Source organism: Ambystoma mexicanum, chromosome 1q (assembly GCF_040938575.1).
Source record: "Ambystoma mexicanum isolate Mex_15411 chromosome 1q, UKY_AmexF1_1, whole genome shotgun sequence".
NCBI lineage: Eukaryota > Metazoa > Chordata > Amphibia > Caudata > Ambystomatidae > Ambystoma > Ambystoma mexicanum.
Genome location: NC_090922.1, coordinates 814649043 through 814675605, shown reverse-complemented (window position 1 = coordinate 814675605; position 26563 = coordinate 814649043). Strand labels below are relative to the sequence as shown.

The 26563-nt window shown below is 48.7% G+C and overlaps 1 protein-coding gene across 2 annotated transcripts in view; it reads right to left on the bottom strand.

Moving 5' to 3' along the window:
* LOC138537035 (2-5A-dependent ribonuclease-like) overlaps positions 1–26563 on the bottom strand; it is a 392082-nt gene that overhangs the window by 66732 nt on the left and 298787 nt on the right. The window lies entirely within an intron of this gene.

Genomic DNA, 26563 nt, shown 5'->3' with positions numbered 1-26563 from the left:
ATCCATCTCCAGAGGAGCAGTTCTCCTGAGGCTGCTGATGGCATGTTGTTAGGCAGAAACCTGTGCAGTTCCCTCTGGGACCACTGCAAAATATTTAGGACTACAGGTGTTTGGCAGTAAACCCACTTGGTAGCAGTCTGTACCACACAGATTCACTTGGTAGCTGTGGCTGAGCAGACTTCCCTCAAGAAGAGTTAGGCAGTATACAGAGTATTCACGATAGGTCAAGAGAACACAACAGAACAAGTAAACACTGACCAGGGCTTGGTGTAAAAGAGATATAATTATTTATTTAAAACCACATCTAGAAAAACACACAGGCACTAATAGTAAGCAATTCAAAAACAAGGTCACTAAAAGATATGCACTTTAAAAGAATATTAGACCAGTCTTAAGTATAGCCCCACTTATTTTCAGACAGCGGTGAGCGCTTAACGTAGATGGCACTCTAATAATTTGTTTTAAAAAGGGAGAGAAAAGCAGAGAATAAATTGAAACAGATCCCAACACTTTTTCACGAACACAACAAGAGAGGAAGGCAAAGTAACACCGTGAATTCAGAGTCAGTAGGCCGGATCCCTTTTAAGAGGATTGAAACGAAATGTGTCCAAGGTCACACGGTTGCAGTGCACAAGAGTCTTGTAACGGTTCAAAAAGGAGTTGGACCAAAGAAAGGGACCAGTTAGAGGGTCAAGGCGGCCAGCCCAGTCCAGAAGGTTAAGGGGTTATTATTACCTTGTAGCAATCTTTAGAAAGGGAGGCCTGGCGGACACGGTACCTTAAAGTGGTGAGAACACTCCAGCGGGGGCAGTTGTTCCTGGCAGCAGATGCAAGTCGGTGCTTCGTCCGGGGGAAGAGAGGATCTCGTCGGGGAGGACGACAGGAGTCCGTTGCACTGCCAGGGAAGAAACCAGCCGTGGAGTTTCTCAGGTACAAGGAGTGGTCCGTTGATTCGCAGTTCAGTGGTAAGTGGCTCTCCGGCTGCCGGGGTGCTTGGCCCGGGCAGTTCGACCACAAACCGGTCTGGGGTGCGAAGAAAAGAAGGTAAACTGGTTGTGCCCATCAGTCAGGGGAAGAAGCCTCTCCAGCCGGGAGATCTTCTCTGTCGTCGGGAAGTGGTGAGTCGGTTCCGCAGGGCTCCACCGGTGGTGTTGTCGTGGTAGGTCGGCTCAGCTTCTCCCTCGTCGGATTCTCAGGTCCTGTGGCGACTTCTGAAGTTCCAGTCCCCAAAGCCCTGCTTTTATGCAGCATACCCCCATTCACTCAGCCTAGCTGTCAATCAAACATGCTAAATTGTGAGCCGGCCGGCTCACCACTTGGGCCAATCACACAAGAGTGCGACTTGAGTTACCAAGGTAACTCAGTCCAGGGTGCCTAAACCCCCTCCAACACTCCCTGTGGTACCCAGACAGAGTGGCACCACTTTCGGAGGCTTCTGTGGAGAAGCCCGCCAAAAGTGGAACAAAGGGCTCGACTTGGGTTGGAGTCACAGAAAAGAACACAAATGCCATTTTAGAATCGAGTCCTGGCAAAAAATACCAACCGGCGAATTAATATTAATTAAATAAACCGGCGGTATGTTCGAGGCTATGAGAATTAAATAATTAAAGTTGGTAGCCTCGAACAATGGGAAAATCTCATAGGGAAATATATTCGCAGTCGAATATAAAAAGTAGTATCCACTGCCACCAGCCCAAACTCGATCATGGGGGATGGAGACGTGCCCCCTCGACTAACAGACCCCGGGGTAATCGAATTGCCCCGACCAGTACGTCCACAATATGATGGTTTGTACTGGTTTCTGTTAATAATTTGGGACTAGTAAAGCCAATGGTGACTTTACATGCCCTGGGAGACAGTAGTCAGTCCCAGGGTATGGAGTCTATGGTGGGGTGTCACTATGACACCCCTGTGTTACTGCACGGAGGGTGCTGTGTAACACACATAGTAAAAACACATGAGACCCTATGGAGTAAAGGACCCCATAGCCCAGAAAACACATTAACAGTCAAAGGAACACCATAAATCATGTCCAAGAGTGGGAGAAAAAGAGTCTCACTCTTGGCAGGAGAAAAAAACAAACTCCAGAATTCCAGCAAAGCTGCTGGGGGACTCACTACGTTAGGAAATTCAGCCTAAAGAGAGAATTCTCCCTAACAAATGTCATAGAAATAGATCTAGGATAGGACATTGCCTTATCCAAGTCTCTTCCACCATCCAATACGCAAAAGTGCATAATTGCACCCACATAACATTTATTAGGTCGGTCATCTCAATAGGTTATACATATTGAGATGTATAAGGAAAAAGCAGGTGTGTATCACAGCTAGCCACTCTGGTAACTCCTTTGCCAAATTTGACAGCTTTGTCATTTATTGGACATATTGAACCCTTGTGTAGTCCAGCTCATAGTGGTTATATTTATATATAAATAAGGAATGTAACAGATGTGTCAATTAATAGTTGTCATCCATGGTTCTCACAGAAAACAACAGGATCAGCTGCAGTGCCTTTATTTAGCCTTCACTGGACCAGGATTTGGTGGGAGTCCTATAGGAGAGGAATCACACACATGAGGGGGATGCCTATTTGGAAGTTTGCAAGGATGTGCCCAATTTATAAGAATGTATTGTCCTGAGTCCAGATCCTTATTCTATTGTTCAAAATCCTGGGGGCCCATGCACAGGACAATGTCCTTCAAATCACTCACAGTTTCAGGGACATTTATAGTGTACCAGCACACCTTGAACTTTATCCCCACTTTGTTTACAGTCTTGGCCTTTACCTTTGACTTGGATATGTGCCCTTATCTTCACATGGATCTCTCTCTATGGCACTATCGGTAAGGCCAAGGCCTCCAAATCGCTATCTGGGCAAATCCTGTAATGTCCCCCCTTGCCTTTGGGATCGCTCATCAAGGTAGGCATCCCCTAGAATGCTTTTGGCTAGGAGTTGATTCCACCTACCTGGGCTTGGAGTGGAGTATCTTTAGTTGGGTTGGTGATGTGCAACTACCACCAGGGTCTGAGTAGCAACCCCAGCTGGCATCTCTCCACCTTCTTATTGGTTTGGCTTGTGAATGCCAGTCTGAAGGACCATCGGTTCTACAGGCTCCCTACACCAGCCTCTGCTTTCTCCTTGGCCTCTCCTGCAATGCAGCATATTAGGTTCAGACACGTTCCACACAGCTCTAGGTAATGTGCCCAATAACCGGGTTCGTCCAAAAAGATCGAATTAAAATGACCTACCCAACCAAATGTTCGAAAAAAGGTACTACCAAATGTTTACCCTCCACAATTTCGACTTTTGGAGGATAGAACATTTGGTAGGGTTTGGGGTGTCATTTTAATTTGATCTTTTTAGACGAAACCTTTGGTAGTACATTTTTTTAGAACAAAGGGCTGTGGGGACTGCGGGGTCTGTGGGGGTGTTCCCCTGCAGCCAACCCAACCAAAAGAAAAAAGGGCAGGGGGTGAGGGTTTGGGGGGGATACCTCGCAACCCCTGCTCACTATACTGCGAGAGGGAGTTGCGGAGGAGTACCCCGCAGCTGTCCGAAAAAAACAACAAAAAAAACAGGAAATGACCCTGCAGCGCCAGTTCCCGATCACGGAAGTGAAAGGGAACAGGCGTTGCAGGGACCAGCGAGTCGGAGGCAAGGTAAGTAGTGGGGTGGGTTTGGAGGGAGTGTTGGGTGGGTGGGCAGGGGTGTGGGCGTGGGCAGGCGATGGCCAAGTCAGAAATGTTCAGGGCAGAAAAGACCAAAGGTTATTTCGAAAAAATAATCTTTGGTCTTTTCGCCCTCAAACATTCCTACCTCGGTCATTCAACCACAAACGCTATGGCAGACCCACACATGTTTGGCTCTTAATATTTATTTTATTTATTTTTATGTATTTGCATTTATCAAGCGCACTTGCAGCCTGAAGGCATTAAGGTGCTGTTACAGAAGCTAAGCAGACTTAAGATTACAGGAGGGTGCCCAGTGGGCTCATGGTTACACAGTAGCAGGCACATATGCAAGAAATGGCTGACACAGATTCGTGTTTGACATTCAGTTTAGACAAAGAGTCTAGTTTTGATAGCCTTGCGAAAGGCTAGGTGTGATTCAATCAGTCTTAGGTGAGGTGGAAGTGCGTTCCAGTGCGTGGCTGCTAGGGTGGGGAAGCTGGCACCACCAGCGCGGAACTTACGTATAATAGGCGCAACGATCGTGTTGGCATAGCAAGATCTTAGGGGTCTGGTGGCTGTGTGCCTGGTGATTCTATTTGTCAAGTAGGGAGGGGCAAGTTCGTGGAGGCATTTGTGGGTGAGGCAAGAGTTTTGAATACACTCCTCTCTTTGACAGGGTGCCAGTGTGCTTGCCTTCTGATTTCGGAGATATGAGCCCTCATTACGACCCTGGCGGTAAGTAAGCTACATTACCGCCATGGCGTAATCATCGTTTACGCCATGGACCGATGGCGTAAAGAGCGCCATATTCCGACCCATCGCGCACGAGCATTACGGCATGGCGGTAATGTAAACTACGCCATGGCGTAAACAGCCCTTACCGGCATCGAATGCCGCGCTGGGTGACCTACCGCCACCCATCATTGCGCCGACCGTAATCAGCGGGCCCCGTAATCAGCGGGCCCCGTAATTAGCGGGCACCGTAATTAGCGGGCACCGCAAATAAGCGGAACCGGAAGTAGCGTCATTGCGGCGGAACGGGAAAGAGCACAGTGGCCATCTTTAAAAACACAATCCATTACCATCCTACCCAACCACACTACATTCGACCCTGAAACCCTGTGAATCCCACTACCCACCCATTTCCTCACCTAACCATGCCAAAAATTGTTAAAAAAGCCTGCGACAGGCAGCGGCAGGACCGCTTCAGTCGCGAAGAACTAACTATGTTGGCAGAAACGCTGCAGGAGAAGTCAGACGTCGTCTTCTCATCAGAGATGACGAGACCAGCCATAGCCCGGAAAAAAGCATTATGGGAACTCGTGGCACAACGCGTCAGTGCCGTAGGTACCACCCCACGCACCGCCAGACAGTGCCGCAAAAGGTGGGATGACCTCCGGCTCCGAGTAAGGGGCATACTGTCAGCAAACCGCAACCTGGGACCGGCAACTGGCAGTGAAGCAGACTCCCCACTGAAGATGCAGCCATGGGAGGAGACATGTGCCTCATTGATCAGCATAGAGTGCATTGAGGGTGTCGGCGGAATGGAGAGAGGAGCCCCGACATCAGGAGACACAGGTAGGTGCCTCCAATTCAGCCTTGCAAAACACCCTGAATCACACTTACATGGGAATCACAATGTCGCCCCATATGGCAAACGCAACACATCAGCAGAAGACCCACACCCTGCACACATGCAGCATGTACACTCTACAGCAGGCACACACATTCCTGCATGCTCAACCCACCCAAAAGGGAGACAACCTGTATGTCACGGCCTACAAAGTCCACCATCTATCCATCTAAACCATGGCACTCATCACAATGCCTGCTCAATGTCCGCTGAACCATCAATAACACTTTCCCTCCTCTGCTCCACCACAGGCTCACACTCGGACACCGGCAGGGACGAGAGTGGCACCACCCCAGCCAAGAAGACCAGGACAGAGGGAAGAGGCCACCAACCATCCACCTCTGCTGGACCCATGGCCAACCCACAGCAGGCCAAAAAATTCCTGTTGCCGAACAGCCCAGGGCAGCAATTCCCCCCGAGGAAAGGGACATGATGGCACCCACGGCAGACCCACAACCACTGCTGCCCACTGAGGGGATCGTGTCTGCGGGGAGCAGTACAGTCGGGGAGACTGCAGCCATCGCAACCTGTTCTGACAGCGATGTGGCGAATGGGGATGATGACATGGAAGGTCCCCCCAACACCCAACTTACCTCCCCACACCTGTCCCCATGTAGCCTGCATGGACAGGACACACAGGGGCAATCCCCTGGAGGTTCATGGCCAGCCACTCCAAGCCCAGTGGGAGTAGGGGAAGAGGGGAGTAGTTGGGCCTGCAATTGCAACCTCCATTGTGCCTGATTTCAGCCAGGTGCTGGACCAAATATCAGCGAGGCAAGAACAACTGGCGTCAATCCTAACGCAGCATGTTGCTGATTGTGGAGGTGCCAGTTCAGGCATGGAGAGGTGTGCTGACAGCATCAAGGCAGCCATCCAATCAGCAAGCACGAACATATGCACAGAACTAGCCGCGGAATATGATTAGTGAACTGATACGGACAATCATGGACACACGGCGTACCGAGCAGGCCGGTACCTCCTCAGCTGCAAGTTCGGCCCCATCCAGCCCCGTCCGCAGGTCATCCAGGACCCGGAGGAGTACAGGCAGGGGGGCCCCAGGTTCCGGGACAGGGGGCTGGCAATAGTGCCCGCCCAGTGGACCACTAAAACATTACCCACTTCACCACGGGCACTGGCCCTCCTTTGCAGGGATTTGTGGGGGGAGGGGGAGGGGGGATTGGGTGTGTTGGGGTGTTCAGTGGGGAGGGGGGATTGGGTGTGTTGGGGTGTTCAGGGGGAGGGGGGATTGGGTGTGTTGGGGTGTTCAGGGGGGAGGGGGGATTTGGTGTGTTGGGGTGTACGGGGGAGGGGGGATTGGGTGTGTTGGGGTGTTCAGGGGGAGGGGGATTGGGTGTGTTGGGGTGTTCAGGGGGAGGGGGGATTGGGTGTGTTGGGGTGTTCAGGGGGGAGGGGGGATTGGGTGTGTCATAACTTTTCAGAAGCACAATACACTTTTTCGTTTATCACAAACCAAATTTGTGGACATTGCTCATTGTGTATGTGTGCTTTATTGTTGTACAGTCTACAGTGTGCATATACCAGACACACACAGTGCCCCAAGTGCCGTCCACATGTTACACGCACACGCTGTGTGTGCTAGAAGTATTGGTCGATGAGATTCTGACGCATTTCACGCCCCTCCTGTGCAACGCTGCCTCCTTGAGGTGCTGCCCCATCCCCACCCTCATCATCCTCATCATCAGGTGGTTGCATTTCTGCGTCAGGGGGCAGAGGCACGTTACGTCTGACGCACATATTGTGTAGCATGACACATGCCATGACGATCTTCGCAACCTTCTCATGGCGGTACAGGAGTGCCCCGCCAGACCTGCTGAGGCAGCGGAAACGTGCCTTCAGTAGGCCAAAGGCCTGCTCTATCACCACACGGGTACGTGCATGGGCACGGTTGAAGTCCTCCTCATGCTGGTTCTGTGGGTTCCGGACTGGTGTAAGGAGTCACCTCTTCAGGGGATAGCCTGCATCACCTGTAAATGGGCAACAATGTATGTGTCAGGAATGAGATTGCTTTCTGAACATGACGCGCCACCATGCCTTGCATTCAACTGTTACTTTGCACCAAATTTAGTTGTGCTAATGGATTCACACTATGCAACCGGTATATGTTCATGGCTCTCATGTACTGTTTTGCATGCCAAGACACAATGCAGGGGGGACAATTGCCTTGTGAGTGCCCATCCACTGTGTCCGTTCAGGACGTTACTTTATGTGACCTGGCACGTGTCCTGTGAGGTCAAAGCTCACATGATTACAACATTGCTGTCTGGCTCATTATGACCCCAGGGAACAATACTGGTGTCAATGGGGGGAGTTTGTGTGTCTTGCTGTCTGTGTAGTGGTGCATTGATGTTCCTGTCCGACATGTGCCTCCTTCGTGCGCAGTTATGGGGGACAGGCCTTTCAGTTGATGGTGTTTGGTGACGTGCATGTAGGTGCGTTCCTTTGGAGTCAATGTGGTCACATTTCGTACAATGCACTTGCAGATGGTTGTGTCATGGTTGGGGTACACTTTCATTCACATGTTAGGGCTGATTAGATCAGGCATCATGTATACAGTTGTCAGATGACGTGAGTGCTGCCTCAGGGTATGATCTGGCTACTGCTAGTCGCAGCCATGTGACGTATGCATCATTCCCCCCCCTTTCTGCCAGGTGAAATATGCATTGGTACGTCGATCACCTACACACTTCGCATTTCCATGCTCATGACATTAGACTCACCGAGTAGGCAGGATCTTGGGCCTGCATGTCGCTCCATGTAGCGTGGTATTGTGGAGTTCCGAAGGACCATTAAATCATGGGTTGATCCGGGGAATCGGGCACAACAATGTGTGAAGATCCTGTTGGAGTCGCAGACCATTTGCACGTTGATTGAGTGAAATAGTTTACAGTTGCGGTATGGTACCTCCATGGCATGTGGGACCACCAATTCAACATGGGTGCAGTCGATGGCACCAATGCAACCAGGTATGCCAGCTAGTGCATGGAAACCCACTTTGGTGTTGGCAATCTCCTGGGCAGACCGTGGCAATGAGATGTGGTCGTCTGTGTGCTTGAGGAGGGCATCGAGCACTTGGATCAGTGTACGTGAGAATAATGGTTGGGATATGCCATGCAAGTGGCCCACTGTGTGCTGGTAGGTGCCTGTGGCCAGGAAGTGGAGCACGGACACGACCTTCAGTAGGGGCAGGATGGCGGTGGGTGTTTCTATCATGCTGACGATGTCGTTGTGTATCATGTGCACAATGTTGGTGATGGTGTCCCGGGCCAGTCGGTACAGGGTGTGGATCTGCTCTGCAGTGAGGTTGAATGGACTGGCTCTGATGCGTGGGATTGGGGGCTGCCTGCGTGGTGCCACTGGCTGTGCTGGTGGGGCTTGCTGGCCCTGCCTTGCCCTCCTTTTCCTCCTGCGTCTCCTCTGTGCAGCTTGTTGTTGTTGTTGTTGTTGTTTTTGTAGCACTCGTATTGCTATCAGGTCCTCCAGCCCCAACATTGCTAGTCCTATTGGTATCATTGTGGAGTGTGACTGGGGCTGGTAGGGGTGGGGTGTGCTCTTTTTGCACTGGGAGAGTCTGTATTGCCTCCACCTGTGCTGATTCTGTGCACCTGTGGCAGCTGGGAACACTGCACATGGCCATTTACGGTTGGTTCGCGAAGGCGGAATTAGCGCCATGGTGGTAAGGTACTTTACGGCCTTGGCGATGGCGTTAGGGGCATGTCCGCTTGGTTTGTGATCTGCGTAGCTTTGCGCCATGCCGGTATTTACGGCATGGTGGGTCGCGCGCCCGCGACCTTGGTGCTGTTAGCGGCACCGTAAACTACGATGTCGCTAATTGCACTTTCGCGGGTCATAATCGGACCTAGCGGAAAACGATGCCGGTATTCATTTACCGGCATCGTTTTCCGCTTACCGCCTGGGTCGTAATGAGGGCCATGGTGTCTTCTTGCGGTACCGGTGGCTGCCCTGAGCACATTGTTTTGAGCTCGCTACAGTTTGGCCATGTTTTTTCCCACTGAGGAGGGCATTGCAGTAGTCTAGCCTTGACTCGATAATTGCCCTGGCAATGGTGAGGCAATTCTGGCGGGCCAAGAAGGGCCTGGCAGCGTTGAGAATTTTGGAGTAGTAGGCTGAGGAGGCGGCGATAGCATTAACCGGTCTGTCCATGGATAGGTCGGAGTCCAGGTAGATCCCGAGTGTCGTAACATGGTTGGAGACCTTGATAGGAATGTTATCAATGGTGAAGGAGGCGTACTGATCTTCGAGGTTACCCAGTGTGAAGGGTGACCCTATGAGGAGGAGTTCAGTTTTTTCAATATTGAGGCAGAGCCAATTCTCTGCCATCCAGGATTGGATAGTAGAGTTAATAGTGATGAGGGTGTTGGTGTCTGCTAGGTAGTCGCCCGTCAGTGGGATAAGTACCTATGTGTCATCCGCATAGTTGGTGTAAGATATATGAAGGGAGTCCAGGATGCTGAACAGGGGCCTTGTGAAGAGGTTGTAAAGCGTGGGTGCGATACAGGACCCCTGGGGTACACCGCAGGTAAGGAGGCTGGGGGTGGCGGATGCAGACTCTGAGAAGACTTTCATGGCCCTTTCTTGGAGAAAGGAGGTGATCCATTGACAGGCTTTAGGGGAGAAGTTGGCTTGGGTGGCTAGATGGTGGCACAAGGTGTTGTGGTCCACGAGATCAAAAGCCGCAGATAGATCAAGGAGCAATAGGAGGGCAGGTTTGCCTGCGTCTCTAAGATCGTCCATTTGGTTCTTGAGGTCTAGGAGGGCCGTTTCGGTGCTGTGTCGTGGGCGGAATCCAGATTGCCGCAGGCCTAGGAGACAGTTATCCTCTAAGAACTTTTGGACTTGCAGGTAAGCTGCTGTGTCCAAGATTTTGAGCAGGAAGGGTACAGCTGTAATGGGCCTGTAATTCCCAGGGACTGTTGTGTCGAGCGAGGGTTTTTTGAGGAGTGGGCGTACCCACGCTTCCTTAAGTCCAGACGGGATATGACCTGACTGGAAGGAGGAGTTGATAAATGCTGTAAGGAAGGGGGCTAAGGTAGGTGTGGAGTCTTTGATGAGGCTAGCTGGGCAGGCATCACCCTTGCAATTGGAGGGTTTGATAGAGTTGAGCAGGGTGATGACCTCTCGCTCAGTGATGTCTTTGAACTCAAATAGAGGGGAGGTGGTGGTCTTGGTGGGTGGCTCAGCGCGCATGTTGGCGATGATGTTGGGGAGGGCTCTTTGGTGGCCGCAGATCTTGGTTTGGAGAGTGTTGAGCTTCTCTAGCATTGCAGACTGAATGCTATTGCACCACTTATCGTCTTTGATGACTGATTGGGGGGGGGGCATTTGGTTTTTCCAGTTCCCTAAAGATAGTGAATAGTTCCTTGGACCCTGACTTGGTTTCAGAGATCCTAGCGTTAAAGGAGGCAGCCTTGGCTATGGTAATGTTAGTCTTGTAGGATTTGGAGATGGCTTTGAACTTCTGTTTGGTGGCTTCAGAGGGGCTGGCTTTCCAGGTGGAGAGGGCAATCCTCTTTAGCGCACGTTGTTCAAGAAGTTCTTTGGAGAACCATGCATTAGCATGTTTGGCTTTTTTAGCTTTTTTAAGAGTCAGTGGAGCAATCGCGTCCACGGCTGACGTGATGACATCCTTGAAGGTGTCAGCTAAAGTTTCAGGGTTGTTAGAATAGGGGGCCTGCAAGGCTGGGTTGAGGAGGTAGGGTGCAAGGTTTTCGACTGTGAGAAGGCGTGAGCTCCTAGCGTGAGTTACCGGGCACGGGGTGGGCAGGGGTGCTAGGGCGCTTTCTTGGTTCCGAGGGTGAATTGGATGTAGTGATGGTCGGACCAAGGGACGGGGGTGTTAGCCGTAATAAGAAGGGAGCAGTTGTGATGACTGATCCAGTCTAGGGTGCGCCCTTTGATATGAGTGGGGTCGGAAATGGAGTGCGTGAAGCCGAGGTTGGACTGGGCCTTCTTAAGGGATCTTGCAGGGGGGTCCTTAGGGTTGTTCAGCCCTAGGTTAAGGTCATCCAGAAGTAAGACCTGTGATTTCTTTTTGATGTTGCTGGACAATGCAGGGATAAGGGTGTCATGGAAGTCAATGGATGGTCCTGGGGGTCTGTAGACAATGTGCATGGTTATGGTGCAATTGGGATGGACATTAATTTTTGGAGGGAGGTAGTCGCTGTTGCTGTCAAGCAGGCCTTCAATTTCTCTAATAGCAATGGCTTCCCTGGCAATGAGGGCAACGACTCCACCTCTCTGGGAGGTGCGGTCTTTCCTGAAGATGGATACCCAGACGGCATGGCCAGTGATAGGGCTGGGCCTGAGGTTTCATTAAGCCAGGTTTCAGTAAGGATGAGGAGGTCGAGGTCGTACTTAATGAGCAGGTCATTAATGTCAAGGGCATGAGCGGGTGCAGATCGTGCATTAAGCAAGGCGCAGCTGAGCATGTAGGCAGAGGGAGGCAAGGAGGTGGGCAGACTAGTCGGAGTGGATGGTAGCTCAGATATAATGCGTGGTATGGAGTCAGGGGTGGTTATGAAGGCGGCATCAACATGAGCAATGGGCATAGACACAGCATTAGGCAGCATGGGGGCGGCATCAACATGAGCACTGGGGAAAGACACAGCATTAGGCAGCATGGGGGTGGCATTAACATGAGCACTGGGCATAGACACAGCATTAGGCAGCATGGGGGCGGCATCAACATGAGCACTGGGCATAGACACAGCATTAGTCAGCATGGGGGCGGCATCAACATGAGCAATGGGCGTGGACACAGCATTAGGCAGCATGGGAGCGGCATCAACATGAGCAATGAGCATGGGGGCACCCGCAGGGTTGGTCGTGGGTGGTGGTGCAGAGTTAATATTTTTAATGGGGTTATTGTTCGTGGCAGCCCTGAGGTCTTGTTTTGTGATGTGGACATTGATGATCTGTCGTAGCGTAGCCACAGGGTGCGGGTCAATCCAGGGGCTGGAGTTGGCCTTAGTGATGTAGCATGTGAGTGCTGACTGCTGGCTTCTAACACCAATCCTTGCATTGCGGTCTCTTGGGTTGGGATTGTAGGTGAGGGGATTGGTAGGCTGAGTGTGTGACCGTAGTCGTGCATTTCTGTTGTAACATGGCGTGGTGCGCATGGTTGTGACCTGGGTAGGTGCATGCAGGGCGTAATGTGGGCTGGCATAGGGCCTGGAGGCCTTACCTTGTGTTGGTTTGCCAAAGCCTGGGGGCGCCATCCACGCTGTCGAGCAGCGGAGAGCTGCAGAGAGGGGGGGAGGCCTTTTCCCTTGGCCTTCTCCCGATGGCCGTCTCCCACTCCCTTTAAACCAGGAGGGGAGGGGCTGGCAGGCGAGTCAGTCCTATTGCAGGCCTGGGGCGCGGCGTTGATTTTTGCGGGCATTCTCTCGGGCACCAGTATGTTGTTGCTGGTTGCCTGGGCAACCAGGGTGGCCATTTCACGGCCAGTGCTGCCCAAAGACAACGTGGGTAACGACGAGGCGGAGCAGGGGCGGGAGGCGCAGTGGTGGTTCACACGAGCATCAGTGGCAGGGTTCTTGGGTGGATTCAGTCTCCCTTGCAGCGGAGCTGCAGAGAGGGGGGGAAGGCCTTTTCCCTTGGCCTTCTCCCGACGGCTTTGCCTGGCGACCGCCTCCCACTCCCTTTAAAGCAGGAGGGGAGGGGCTGGCAGGCGAGTCAGACCTATTGCAGGCTTGGGCCGTGGCGTTGTTTTTCGCGGGCATTCTCCCTGGCTCTAGTATGTTGTTGCTGGTTGCCTGGGCAACCAGGGAGGCCATTTCATGGCCAGTACTGCCCACAGACCACGTGGGTAACGACGAGGCAGAGCAGGGGCGGGAGGCACAGTGGTGCTTCACACGAGCATCGGCGGCAGGGTTCTTGGGTGGATTCAGTCTCCCTCGCAGCGGAGCTACAGAGAGGGGGGTAGGCCTTTTCCCTTGGCCTTCTCCCGACAGCTTGCCATTCTCTCCTTTCACTCCTCTGCAGCTTACGCTCAAGAAAGTCATTCTATTATCCTCAAACTCACTTGGCTTGTGTCTATGTTTAAAGGATTGCCCCATGAGTAAATGCTCCCAGGTGTGACCTATTTTTTAGTCTGTTTCCCCATTGCATTACTTGGGTCTGATTAGTTGTTCCTGAATGGTTCCTCCCCACTGACTTGCTATGTTCCCTCATTCATCCCCACGTTTAGCAGGTGCTTTATTAGTGATGCTCAGTCTGAATCTATAAATGGCTGTGGTGCCATGTTCGAATAAATGTATCTTGGCAGGCCTCAGCTGTTGTATCGTGTTTGCATGCAAGTGAAGATCGTCTATGCTCTAACTGCCAAGGATGATTCCTCACCATGCTGCCAGTAACCTGACTGTCTTCTGTATGTAGCAAATGCCAGGATTCATACATCAGATGTTCTCAACAGAACAGCCCCTGTTGCTTCAATGGAGTCGCACACTGCTTTATAAAATATGCCAGGGTAGTCTGTGTGTCTGCTTTTCTCTGAGCCTGGTCATTTCTGGGCTCTCGGTTTGGATTGCAAACATAGGATTTGGCCTTTCTTTCCTGATCAAATGTGGGAAATCTCTCCAGGAATAGAAGGGAAATCTGTCAGGTTGGGAGGGGGGGGGGCATTGATATGGTCCCAGTTCACTGAGGGGAAGGATGGGGAGGCTCTGGGGGATCCTCTGTGCATTGCATCCAGGAGTTGCTTCATGGAGTGGGTGGCTCTCTCTTGCCCCCAGAAATCTGCAGTCACCCTCTAAAAGGTTGACTCACAAGTAAATGTCACATAGTGCACAGTGTCGGGAGGATAGCTCAGCGGCAACGTGCTCGCCTTGGCAGCAAGACGACATGGAACCACACAGGTTCGATCCCCGGGTCCGCGCTTAGAAACCTCTGGGTATTAGGCGCGTTATAAATAACCTATCATATCATATCATATCATGTCAGTGTTGAGAGGCAAAGAGGGGATAGAATATGGTGTAGTCATGTTAAAAATATATTATGGTTGTGGCCAATAGGAACGCTAAGGGTTTCTCATTTCACTCTGGGGTCCACGCCTCCATGCCCAGATTGGATTACTTTTTCGTCCTGCGAGCGCAAACACACCAGATCTTGTCAGGCAGGTTTTTGGCGAGGGGCATCTCTGACCATTCCCCACTCCTTTTGGTGCTACAGAGTGGCAGGTCCAGGCCTCAGTCGGGGTGGCAGTTATTATTTTGTCTTCCCTGACATGCTGGAAGGGATCAGGACCAAAACTGAAGAATACTTTGCACTTAACACCGGATCGGTTAACAGTCCGGTGAAGCTATGGGAGGGCTACGAGGCAGTGCTAAGGGGGGGATTGGTGTCCCTGATCTCCGCCAAGCGCAAGCACCACTTACAGTGGGTGAAGGAGGCTGAATCAGTGGCTGAGGAACTGGAGGAAGATTTCCTCCAAACAGACTCTCCAGCCACACACAGGCTTCTTTTGGCTGCACGGGATACGCTGCATAATATTCAGAAGGACAATGCAAAGCAGGCACATGGGGACAGACTGAGCAGAATATATGATACCGGGGATAAGGCGGGAAAGATGTTGGCGTGGTTGGAGCACCGAGATGAAGGTAAACGGAAGACTCTAAGATCGCTGAATGCTTTGTGCAATCCTATGGGACCGCCTCTCAGCTTCAATCCGGGAAATCCCTTGGCCCCAATGGGTTCGCGGTGGAAATGTGGGATAGGGTAAGCGACCTGACGGTACCACGCCTGCTCGATTTATTTCTCCACAACAAAGACGAGGGCACCCTACCCCCAGACCTAAGTCTGGCCACTATAGTCGTCCTTCCCAAAAAGGAGAAGCCCCCCAATTCGTGCTCCTACTACCGGCTAAAGTGCTCGCCAACAGATTCTGCAGATGAAATTCAGGTGAATGGTGGTGAATGCTATGGCAGACTATGGCCCTATAGCTGACCCTCTGACTTCTCTCACCACTCCAAAGAAGCCAGAGAAGGTCTCTGGGTCTAAGGAGTGTTAGAAGGCCTTCAATGGCTTAAGACTCCCTGTGCCAGGCCCCTGTCCTTAGTCTTAGTCATTAGTCTTGACCGCCGCCAATGCTACCTTGATTGGTCTGGCTTGGAGAATTCTCATTTCTGTGTTAATTCCCTTCAACCTTAGAGACCCCCAGCTCTTTTGTTGGACTCTAGGACTTTTAATTTTTAATCCCCGAGAGAGTGAGCCCTTTTTCTCACTCTCTCATTTATTTTAGTTTGATTTGAACTCTGTGTTTCTATGACTTTGGAGTCTGACAAACTCCATAGGCATCACCTTTTTCTATTGAGACACACAGTACCTTCAGTGCAGTGCCACAGAGAAGTCCTTTGGATTTCTCTTAAGGTTTAAATACCTTCTCTTGGATAAACTACTGTTTCCAAGAGTAGTAAAGTTAAATTGACTTTACTTACCTTTGTTACTTTGTAGACCCAGCACACACCATTTTATGTGGAGTACTAGAGGGTTTACTTAGTATCCCCTTTGTCTACTTTCTCATGTAACATTTTTATGTTACCCTTACTACAATTAATGTCTGGTGGCAGTGGTGTATTTTTCCTACCATTGTGCATTTTCACCGCTGGCTGAATTCTCAGCTGCAGTATTGCACCCAGGGGTGCCCATTTTGTCCTAATGACCCGGTCTTCTTTTTTCGCCATTTCTTGTTTGTAAGGTCCTTCTTAAGATTTACTCTGTGCGCCAAACTAGGTTTGGTCCCTTTGTTTATTTTGTCTTTGGCAGGGTTCACTGCTGAAGTCTGCCTCTGGCTCCAGCGTGTCTGGCAGGGCAGGAAGCGAGGGAGGTTCCCGAAACTCCCTATGCTTGGTCTCCTTGGCTACAAGAATTCACCCAAAGGTGATTGGCTGTCTGGCTGTCCTTGAAGGACAGCCGCCCTGCTGTTTGAGTGACAGCTAGGCTGCGAATGAATGGGAGAAACTTGTATAAAACGCTAGGTCTTTTGCAAGGAAGGCAGAGTCAACCACTGGACAAAGAAACCGAAGAAGAAACTGGAAGAGAAGCTTGCTGAACCCTCCTGGACCGTTGGTTTGCCCGATGAAGCCCTGCTGCAGTGCTGAAGCTCCGAATTTCTAATTGTCTAGAGAAGCCCGGAAAGGACGACTTCTCTCCGTGTGTTGGTGGGACCAATCAACCTCAAAATGAACTTGCCTGGAACCCCTCTCCTTGCTGGCTTTACTTCCTCGCTGCTGCTGCAACCGAGTGCCAGGGGTCAGAAACTCCAGAAGCAAGTGTATCATTTTTAAGCGGACCAGAGCTCCAGGAAGATTCCAAGGACCCTCCCGAAGCGGGACTACCCAAGCCAGAGGCACCTCACCAGAGTCCTGTTCTCCTGAACCGAGGGGAGCCCATCAAGTGTTCGAGATCTGCTGTGGTGCTATTTGCGAGTAGCTGAAATTGCGAAGTGCTGCTGAATTGAAAAGAGCTCTTTGCTGCCGCTGACCTTCGAACCCCAGACATCCTCCCTCTTGTCCCCACGACTGAGGCCCAGGAACACCGGATCTGCAGAATTGCAACAGGAACAGAAGCCAGCTGAAATCTCTTCTTCTAACCAAAGGTACTTGCTTTTCACAAGTCTTCCAGCTTGTGGTCCAACAGTGATTTGTTTCTGCAAACTCTTTAAACTATCTTCAATAAGTGCCTCAGCTCCCCTAGACTTTGCTCAATTGACATTCGCTGTCCTGGCTCCTTGCAGACTCTTCTGACCCTTTGACTTTGTGTTTATCTGCCCCTTCAAAGGTCATACATAAGTTACTTGTATAGCTGGGAAAGGGTTAACCTATATTTCATTGGGGGATTGTGAAAGTTCTTACCTGTTCAGGAGAACTTGTTAACCTGTGTTTCCTTCCCTAACCTCTTTTTGATATATCAATGTCCACAGTGTCCTAACTATTGAAGTCACCTGAGGGTGTAGGAAGTGTATGTGTGTCATCCCAAAAGGGTATCTACTTACTTAACTGAAACTGAAGGAGTGTATTTTTGAAGTGATTTTGTTGTTGCATCTTGCCCTTTCTAAAGAAAGCTTACTTAAAAACGGACTGTTAAATTAATAAATCATTTTAATAAGAAACCTCGAGTATAAATATTATTTGAATACTTGTCACTGTGAATACCTGTGTTGCATCACTACAGCTCACATTGACCCCTCTTGAGATAAGCCTGGCTGCTCAGTCACTCTACCATCTTGTGTAGTAAAGACTTATACCAAAGGTTGGGTTCCCTATTGCCAAGAGGACAAGGCTGGTGTAGTGTCCCACATGGTAACTACATACAATCTTGCCTAACATTTGTCCAGAAGGTTACCCGGTTTCAAGAAACTAGGCTGGCCTTCTAAACCTCTGCCCACCAGGTCAGAGTTCAGATATCCATCTTAAAACTAAGCAATTTAAGTCCAACAGATATTGCCAAAGAAGAAAGGGGAGTAATAGAAGACCCAAGGGTTGTGAAGGCTGTTATTCATGTTTGCTGAACTAAATAACAACAACTAATACAAACATACATTGCCAAATCCAAGAAAGAATCAGAATAAATGTGTATCATTTTCAATATTTGGTTTCTGGTGCAGTAGAGAAACAAAAGTGGCAAAGAGGCTGCCCTTTCTAAGAAAGTTATTCAGAGGGATAGAAGCATAATTTGCATATGGATCTTAAGGGGCACAAAGGTGAAGCTTATTTCCCTGAAAGGTTGAAAAAATTTGAATGCTGCCAATAAACAAACATTTGAAAGTTGTTGAAAAGTTGTTCAAGTTGTTGTTACCAGTGAAGCACGTTTTGTTTATGAACAGCTGTTTGGGCAGGGGAGTAAACCCGGATTGCGAACCTTTGAAGTAGTAGGCCTGGCATGGGAAGAGACGAGGTAGAAGTTCACAAAGTGCTAAACTGTGGTCCTGATGCACAATGTTAAATCATTTCTGGTGCTGAAGGAAGAGTTGTATAATCCTACTGTGGAGGAATTGCAATTCTTGAAGGCATTCAGTTATGGCAAAAATAATCCTGACAAAGACATGTCTTGAAGGCATTCAGTTGTGGCCCATATCATCCTGACTGTTAGAGAGAATTCTCAGATATGTGCTAATTTATCTGTACCTTAGAGACCCGCAGCACTTTTGCTGGACTCTAGGACTTTTACATTTTTTACCTGGAGAGAGTTATACCCCTTTTCCCACTCTCTCATGTATTTTAATGTGATTTGAACTCTGTGTTTCTTTGTTCGTATTGAGTTTGACAAACTCCATAGGCATCATCTTTACATTGTGTCACACAGCACGTCACACAGCACCTTTAGTGCAGTGGCACAGGGAAGTCTTTCAGATTTCCCAAAGGTTTAAATACTTTCTCTTGGATAAACTACTGTTTCCAAGAGCAGTGAAGTAAAATTGACTTTACTTACATTTGTAACTTTCTAGACCCAGCACACACTATCTTACAATAGGGTGCTGGAGGGGTTACTTAGTATCCCCTTTGTCTAGTTTCTCATGTAAAATTTTATGTTACTCTTTCTACATTTAATGGCTGGTGGCAGTGGTTTACTTTTTACTGCCATTGTGTGTTTTTACCGCGGGCTGCAATTGCAGCCTTGGTAAAGCACCCATGGGTGCCCATTTTGTCAAAATGGCCCCAGTCAACTTTTTTCGCTATTTCGTGTTGTAATGGTCCTTCTTGAGATTTACTCTGCACGCCCAACCAGGTTTGGTCCCTTTATTCGTTTTGTCTTTGGCAGGATTCATGAGAGAATCCCGCCTCTGGCTCGAGTATGTCTGGCAGGTGCAGGAAGTGAGGGAGGCACCCGACACTCCCTATGCTTAATCCCCTTGGTTAGAGAAATGCACCCAAAGGTGATTGGCCGGCTGGCTGTCCGGCAAGGACAGCCACCCTGCTGTGTGACTGACAGCTAGGCTGGAATGAATGGGAGAAACCTGCATAAAAGGCAAGGCTTTTTGGCTTGGAAGACAGAGTCGACCACTGGACAAAGGAATCCTAAGAAGAACTTGAAGAAGATGCCTGCTGCAACTCGTGGACCGTTGGTTTGCCCGGTGAAGCCCTGCTGCTGTGCTGAAGCTCCGAATTCGCCTTGACTAGAGAACCCCTGCAAGGACGACTTCTCCCCTTGAGTTGGTGGGACCAATCAACTCCAAAGTGTACTCGTCTGCACATCCTCTCAGAGCTGGCTGTACTTCCTTGCTGCTGCAGGAACCGAAGTTCTAGGGAGAGGAACACCAGATTGAAGTGCATCACTTTTAAGTCGGATCCGAGCTGCTGGAAGATCCCCCAGACTCCTAGTAAGCAGGACTGACCAAGCCTGAGCCACCTCAACAGAGTGCTGGACCCCAGATGCGAGGAAAGTCCAAAGTGGTATCCGAGAGTCTGCCTTGGTGCTATTTGCAGAGACTTGAGGGGCTGAAACCGCGAAGTGCTGCTGAATAGAAGTTTGTCCTTTTCTGTCGCCGACTGCCCCGTTGTGTTGCAGGAGTCCCCAGAAGTCCTCACTTGTCCCCACGACTGAGGCACAAGAACAACAGGATCTGCAGACCCACACAGGACTAGAAGCCACATCGAACCATTTCTTCTAACCAAAGGTACTGTACAGTCTAAGAGAACTTACCTCTGGTGTAGCCTTACTTGATCTCAGTTGAGTCTTGTCTTGGTTGCATTTGTAGAGTTGCTAACAGCTTCTTTACCTCACAAGCCTAATCAGCTTGTGGCCCTACATGGATTCTTCTTTTCTACAAAGACTTCTAAAACATTGTGCAAGACTTTTACCTACCTGTAAGAAGTGCTTCAGCTCACCTAGACTTTTGCCCAATTGACATTGGCCTGGCCTGGCTCCCTGAATGACTCTTCTCTCCTCTGATTGTGTGTTTTAAACTTCCTTCCAGGAAAGGGCTAACTTGCTCTGCATTGGGGGGTTCGAACATACTACTGCTTCAGAATATTTGTGTTATCTCTTGTTTTATTCTAATAACCATTTTTCTTTGACGTACTTTTAAGTATTGCTCTAAATACAACAGTGATATATTAATGTCCACAGTGTCCTAGCTATCTAAGTCACCCAAGGGTGTAGGAAATGTCTGTGTGCCATCCCAAATGCGTATTTGCTGATTTGGAGAACCCAAGTGTATGTTGGAATGTATTTGTGTGTTACTATTATATTGCCCCTTCTGAAGAAGGCTTACTCAAACTGACTGTTAAATACATTAATAATTGTTTAATCAAGAAACCTTGTGTGTAAGAGTTGATTTGGATACTTGTCATTGTGAATCTCCGTGTAACTCCACTACTGCTCACATTGACCACTCTTGAGATAAGCCTGGCTGCTCAATCACGCTACCAACCTGTGTAGTACAGTCTTATATTAAAAGTTGGGTTCCTATTGCCAGGAGGTCAAGGTTGTTGTAGTGCACCAAAAGGGTACTACTCCAAATCTTGCCCAACACTGGTGGCAGGCGGTGAGAATCTATTGTAGAGTTGTTACACTAAGTATTTGCTTTGCTTTTGTTCAACTAAAACCTTCACATGGCTAAGCTCCACTTGAACAGCAATTGTAACATGCCAAATATGGATAACTTCATTCAGGAAGCCCATATCATTTTAACAGTAGAACAACTGGTCAGGAATCTCTCTGTGAAGGGAAAAAAATGAATTGACTGCAGGATTGTTGAATGATCAAAGTCTGGGTAGTAGGCCTGTCACACCTACTAACCCAGGAAGTGTGGAAAATGATCATGAGAATGATAATTCAGAGTCTAAGACTAATGTTACAGAAGAGTCAGAGGAGGGAGAGGAGTCTCAAGAAGGGAGCCCCTCACTGCCTCAACAGGCCCTTTTGCCTCACCTGTATCCACTGGGACCCCACAAGGTCCATTACTGAGTCCAGAATATGTGTCTCTTGAGAAAATGAGACTTGAGTTAGAATTCAAAAGGTTACAAGTCCAAGCTGAAACCAAACATCAGGACATCAAACTCAGAGAATTAGAAATGCAACATACTGTTAAAATGAAAAGATTGTCTCTTGAAAATGATTCTATCCCAGGGTCCTCTAGGTCTTCCAGTCCCAAGAGGTCTTGCGTGCCCAAAGAAGCAGTGAGTATGTATGATGTGAAATTTGATATTTTGGATTGGTTGGGTGCTTTTGAATACATGTATGGGATTCAGGGTTTCACAGGGGATCCATTGATTCCTTGGCTTCTGTCTAGGCTCCCCCGGGTTTCAACTGATGCTGTAATGGAGGTGGGGGAGCTTGAAAGATTGGAGTATGAAACTGTGTAGTTAGCTTTGATAGCTAGATTTGGGAAAACTCCTTCTCAGTACCTTAAGAGGTTTAGGACCCTCAAAAAGACTCATGGTTCGCCTTGGGTGTGTGAATGTTTGAAAAACTTAGATGATTGGGTTAAGGGTTACAGAGTGAACTCCTTTGAAGGAATGAGAAATCTATTTTTGTTAGAATCTATTTTTGATGCATGCTCTCCTGAGCTGAGACAGCACTTGGCTGACTCTAAGGAAATGGATCCAAAGAAGTTAGCAAATGCTGCTGACTTGTGGGTTGCCAACAGGGCTACTCACAAGGATTCTAGGGCAACTCAGAAGAAGGATGATGGGAAGTAGCAAAAGAAAGATGGCAAAGAAAATTCTAATACCTCCAATCCAAAAGAGGGCCCCAAACATAAAAAGGGTAAACCACAAGTGAAAACGAATCAGGCTAGTGAAACCTCTGGTGCCAAACCAGACAGAGGTCTGCAGAAACCCTCATTTCTCAAAACATTTGGAAAATGTTATGCTTGTAGGTGTACTGACCATGTGAAAATGGATCCCAGATGGAAGGGTAAACCTTCAGGGATCCACACTGTCTCCTTAGCCTTTTTCCCAGGGGGAGAAGTACACAAGGCAAGTGGAAACTTTCAATTACTGGCTGAAGGCCCCATTGGAGTCTCTGCCAGTGTTTCTTTAGTTTCCCTGGGTCTGTGGGGACAACGGAATTTAGATGTCTATAATTCGATTCCAGATAACACAAAAGGATATTACAAGGACAGTGTACTTGTGAATGGTCAGGAGACCCCTGCCATTAGAGACACTGGGGCCAGCATTACAGTGGTGGATGCATCTTTTTTCAAACCTGAGGATGTTGCTAAGGCACCCAAATGCCTCATTAAGCTTACTGGAGACCCTGTCCAAATGCTTCCTAGACTACCAGCTCTCATCCAGTGCAACAACATGACTGTCAAGATACATGTTAGTGTACAAAGTGAGGTGCCTGGGAAATTCCTGTTGGGGAATGACTTAAAGTCTCTTGGAGTTCTATCAAGCACCCCAGGCCTCCCAGTAAAAGGAAACAGGAGCAGACAAGGAAGGCCAGAGAGAGTACCTTAACTGACTCTCTAGTGGATGTTACAGAGGAATCTATAACACCCAGTCCACAGGAACTACTAACTGCTATTTCCAAAGGGGAAACCCAAGATCTCAAGGAAAAAGCCAGAAAGCACATCCCAGAGAGGACTGTTCAAAGTCACACCTGTGACTGTTCCACGAGCTGAGGCTGAGTGTGAGGAACAACCAGGAAAGGTTGAATCAGCTGCTGAAGATTCAGAGATGGAAGAAGACCTTGCCTGTGTTGGAGATCTGGATCCTAAAGACCATCCTGAGCTGCAGTCTTTACAGGAACAAGGTGGCCCCTGTAGGGCAGACTTCAGCAAAAGTCAAAGAGAATGCCCTACTCTTGAAGGTCTTTGCCAACAGGCAGCTTCCCAGCTGGACGGGCAAGAGCCAGGGAAGCATATGTCGTAATGGGAAGATGGCCTCTTCTACAGTGAACCAACTGAGTCTATCCCAGAGGACTACAGAAGACTTGTAGTGCCTCTCGAGACAAGACACCAGTTCCTACAGTTAGACCACGAGATTCCTTTGGCTGGTCACTTGAGCTTCAAGAAGACCAAGGAAAGCTTTCTCTCTATTTCTCCCGGGTCTGATGTAGATACATTCTGTAGGAGCTGTCACACTTGTCAGATCTCTGGCAAGAGTGGAGCCAAGCATATGGCACCTTTAGTGCCTCTCCCAGTGGTGGGAGTCCCTTTTGAGAGGACAGCAATCGACATTGTTGGTCCCTTAGACCCTCCAACCTCTTCAGGCAATCAATTTATATTGGTTGTAGTAGACCATACTACTAGGTATCCTGAAGCTATACATATGAGGACTGTTACAGCTCAGGCTGTTGCTAAGGTCCTACTTGGTATTTTTACCAGGGTAGGTTTTCCTAAGGAAGTCATCTCTGACAGGGAATCAAATTGTATGTCCCACTACATGCAGGCCATGTGGAAAAACTGTGGAGTGACTTACAAGTTCTCAACTGCCTACCATCCCCAGATGAATGGGTTGGTAGAGAGGTTTAACGGTACTATGAAGAGCACGATAGGTGTTTTACTGGAACCCCTTAGAAGAAAGTGGGACCTTCTACTGCCATATCGAGAAGTCCCTCAGTAGGGTGTTGGATTTAGTCCCTTTGATCTTCTCTATGGTCATCCAGTCAGAGGCCCCTTGGCCCTAATTAAGTAGGGGTTGGAGAGTGCTCCTTCTCCCAAGCCAGTGAGAGTCACTGACTATGTGTTAGGTCTTCGGAGGAGAATGACACACATGATGACAGACTCATCTGATAACTTAAAAGCAGGTCAGGCTCTGGTGAAGCATTGGCATGACCAGAAGGCCAACATGGTTGAGTTTGCTCAAGACCAGCAAGGTTTAGTTATGGTTCCTACAAGGCAGAGGGCCTTACAGGACAAATGGATAGGACCCTTCAAAGTTGTGGGAACACTTGGAGAGGTCAACTATCTGGTGGATTTAGGCAATCCTAAGGAGACCCCCAGTGTCTTTCACACCAACCGTCTAAAAGCCTATGTCTCAAGACCAGAAGTGAGAGCTTTGCTTCTAGCTTCAGCTCAAGAGGAGGAAGAGAGTGAACCTCTACCTGATCTCCTCAGGGGACAACCTTTAGATGAGCAAATAGAAGGAGTTAATCTCTATTCTAATCTGACACTGGAACAAGCGGAGGAATGCAAGTTTCTGTTAAATCAGTTTGCCTCCCTGTTTTCACTAACACCAGGCTTGACCCATTGGGGCCAGCATGATATTCTCACGGGTGACTATTTACCTGTTAAAAGCAGAGGTTACATGATGTCAGATAATGTCAGAACCCACATAAAGGAAGAGGTCAACAAGATGCTTGATCTCGGGGTAATAGAGCCCTCTACCAGTCCCTGGTCTAGTCCAGTTGTACTAGTGCCAAAGGCAAGATCCAAGGAGTTGAGATTATGTGTATACTACAGAGCTCTAAATGCAATCACCAAGACTGATGCCCATCCTTTACCTGGGACAGATGATCTGGTGGACAAACTTGGTTCATCCAAGTACCTCAGTACATTTGACCTCACGTCAGGCTATTGACAAATAGCCCTGACAGACCATGCCAAGGAGAAAACTGCATTTTCAACCCCAGCAGGCCTCTACCAGTTTAAGGTAATGCCTTTTAGATTAAAGAATGCACCTGCAACATTCCATAGAATGGTTAATCAAGTTCTGAATGGGATGGAGGACTTCTGCATGGCATACTTGGATGACATTGCAGTGTTCAGCCCTACTTGGAAAGAACATGTTGACCACTTAGGATATGTTTTCAAGGCTCTTGAGCAGACCCAGCTGACCATAAAGGCAAGTGAATGTCAAATTGGTCAGAGTCAAGTGGTCTACCTTGGACATGAGGTAGGAGGAGGTGAAATAAGGCCATTGCCTAACAAAGTACAAGCTGTACAAAAATGGGCCACCCCTACTACTCAAACCCAAGTGAGAGCCTTCTTAGGTCTCACTGCTTATTATAGGAACTTCATAGATAACTATGCGTCCGTAGCTTCTCCTTGAATGTAGTCCCCTCACCCAAATTTCCTAAAAAGGTCAGGTGGAATCAGGAGAGCAACAAGGCATTTGAAGGTCTTAAGAAAGCACTTTGTCAAGCTCCAGTCTTAAAAGCTCCTGACTACAGCCAAACCTTCATTGTGCAAACAGATGCTTCCAAAACAGGTATAGGTGCAGTTCTGAGTCAGCTGGATGAGTAAGGTAGGGAGCACCCCATCTGCTTCATCAGCAGAAAGCTGAAGGAACCAGAAACGAGATGGGCAACCATTGAAAGAGAATGTTCTGCTATTGTGTGGTCACTGAAGAAGTTTAGCCCATACTTGTATGGATCTACTTTTGTGATTCAGACTGACCACCAACCCTTGAGAAGGTTAACGCAGATGAAGGGGGAAAATCCTAAATTGTTCAGATGGTCAATCAGCCTACAGGGGTTTGATTTTACCATTGAACACAGGTCAGGGTGTAATCACCAAAATGCTGATGGTCTCTCTAGAATGTTTGACCGACTGGAGTAAGGAGATTCATCCAGGGGTGGATTAAATCCTCCTGTCCCTTAGTCTGGGAGGGACAAGTGTTAGGGAGAATTCTCAAAGATTTGCTAATTCCCTTCCCCTTAGAGACCCCCAACAACTTTGCTGGATTTTGAGGACTTTATTGTTTTACCTGGAAAGAGTGTGAGCCTTTTTTCTCCCACTCTTTCTTGTATTTTGAAGTGTGTTTTATTCTTGTGTTCTTTGATTATGGAGTTTTAAGATAACTCCATAGGCATCTTTTCATGTTTGTTACACAGCACCCTCAGTGCAGTGACACAAAGATGTCTTTTTAGACTTCCCAATGGTTTAAATACCTTCTCTGGGATAAACTACTGTTTCCCAGAGTATGTAAGGTTAAATTGACTTTACTAGTCTTTTTAAATTCCTAGACCCAGCAAAAACTATCTTCCTATAGAGTGTTGGAGGGGTTACCTGGTATTCCGTGTGTCTAGAAACTCATGTAGCAGTCAAATGCTACCCTTTCCTATCGAAATGGCTGGTGGCAGTGGTTTTACAACAAACTACCATGATTTTTCCCGACCGCGCACCGGTAGCTAAAAATCGCAGGAGCCATGTTTTTCAAGATGGCGCCTTAAAACCCTTTCTTTAAATGGATCCAGGTCTTCTTTTTTCATCATTTCTTTTTGGAAAGGTCCTTCTAGTGTTTGTCTCTGCGCGCCAAACTAGGTTTGGTCCCTTTGTTTCCATGCCTTTTGCGAGCTTCAGGACTGAAGACCGCCTCTGGCGTCTGAATGTCTG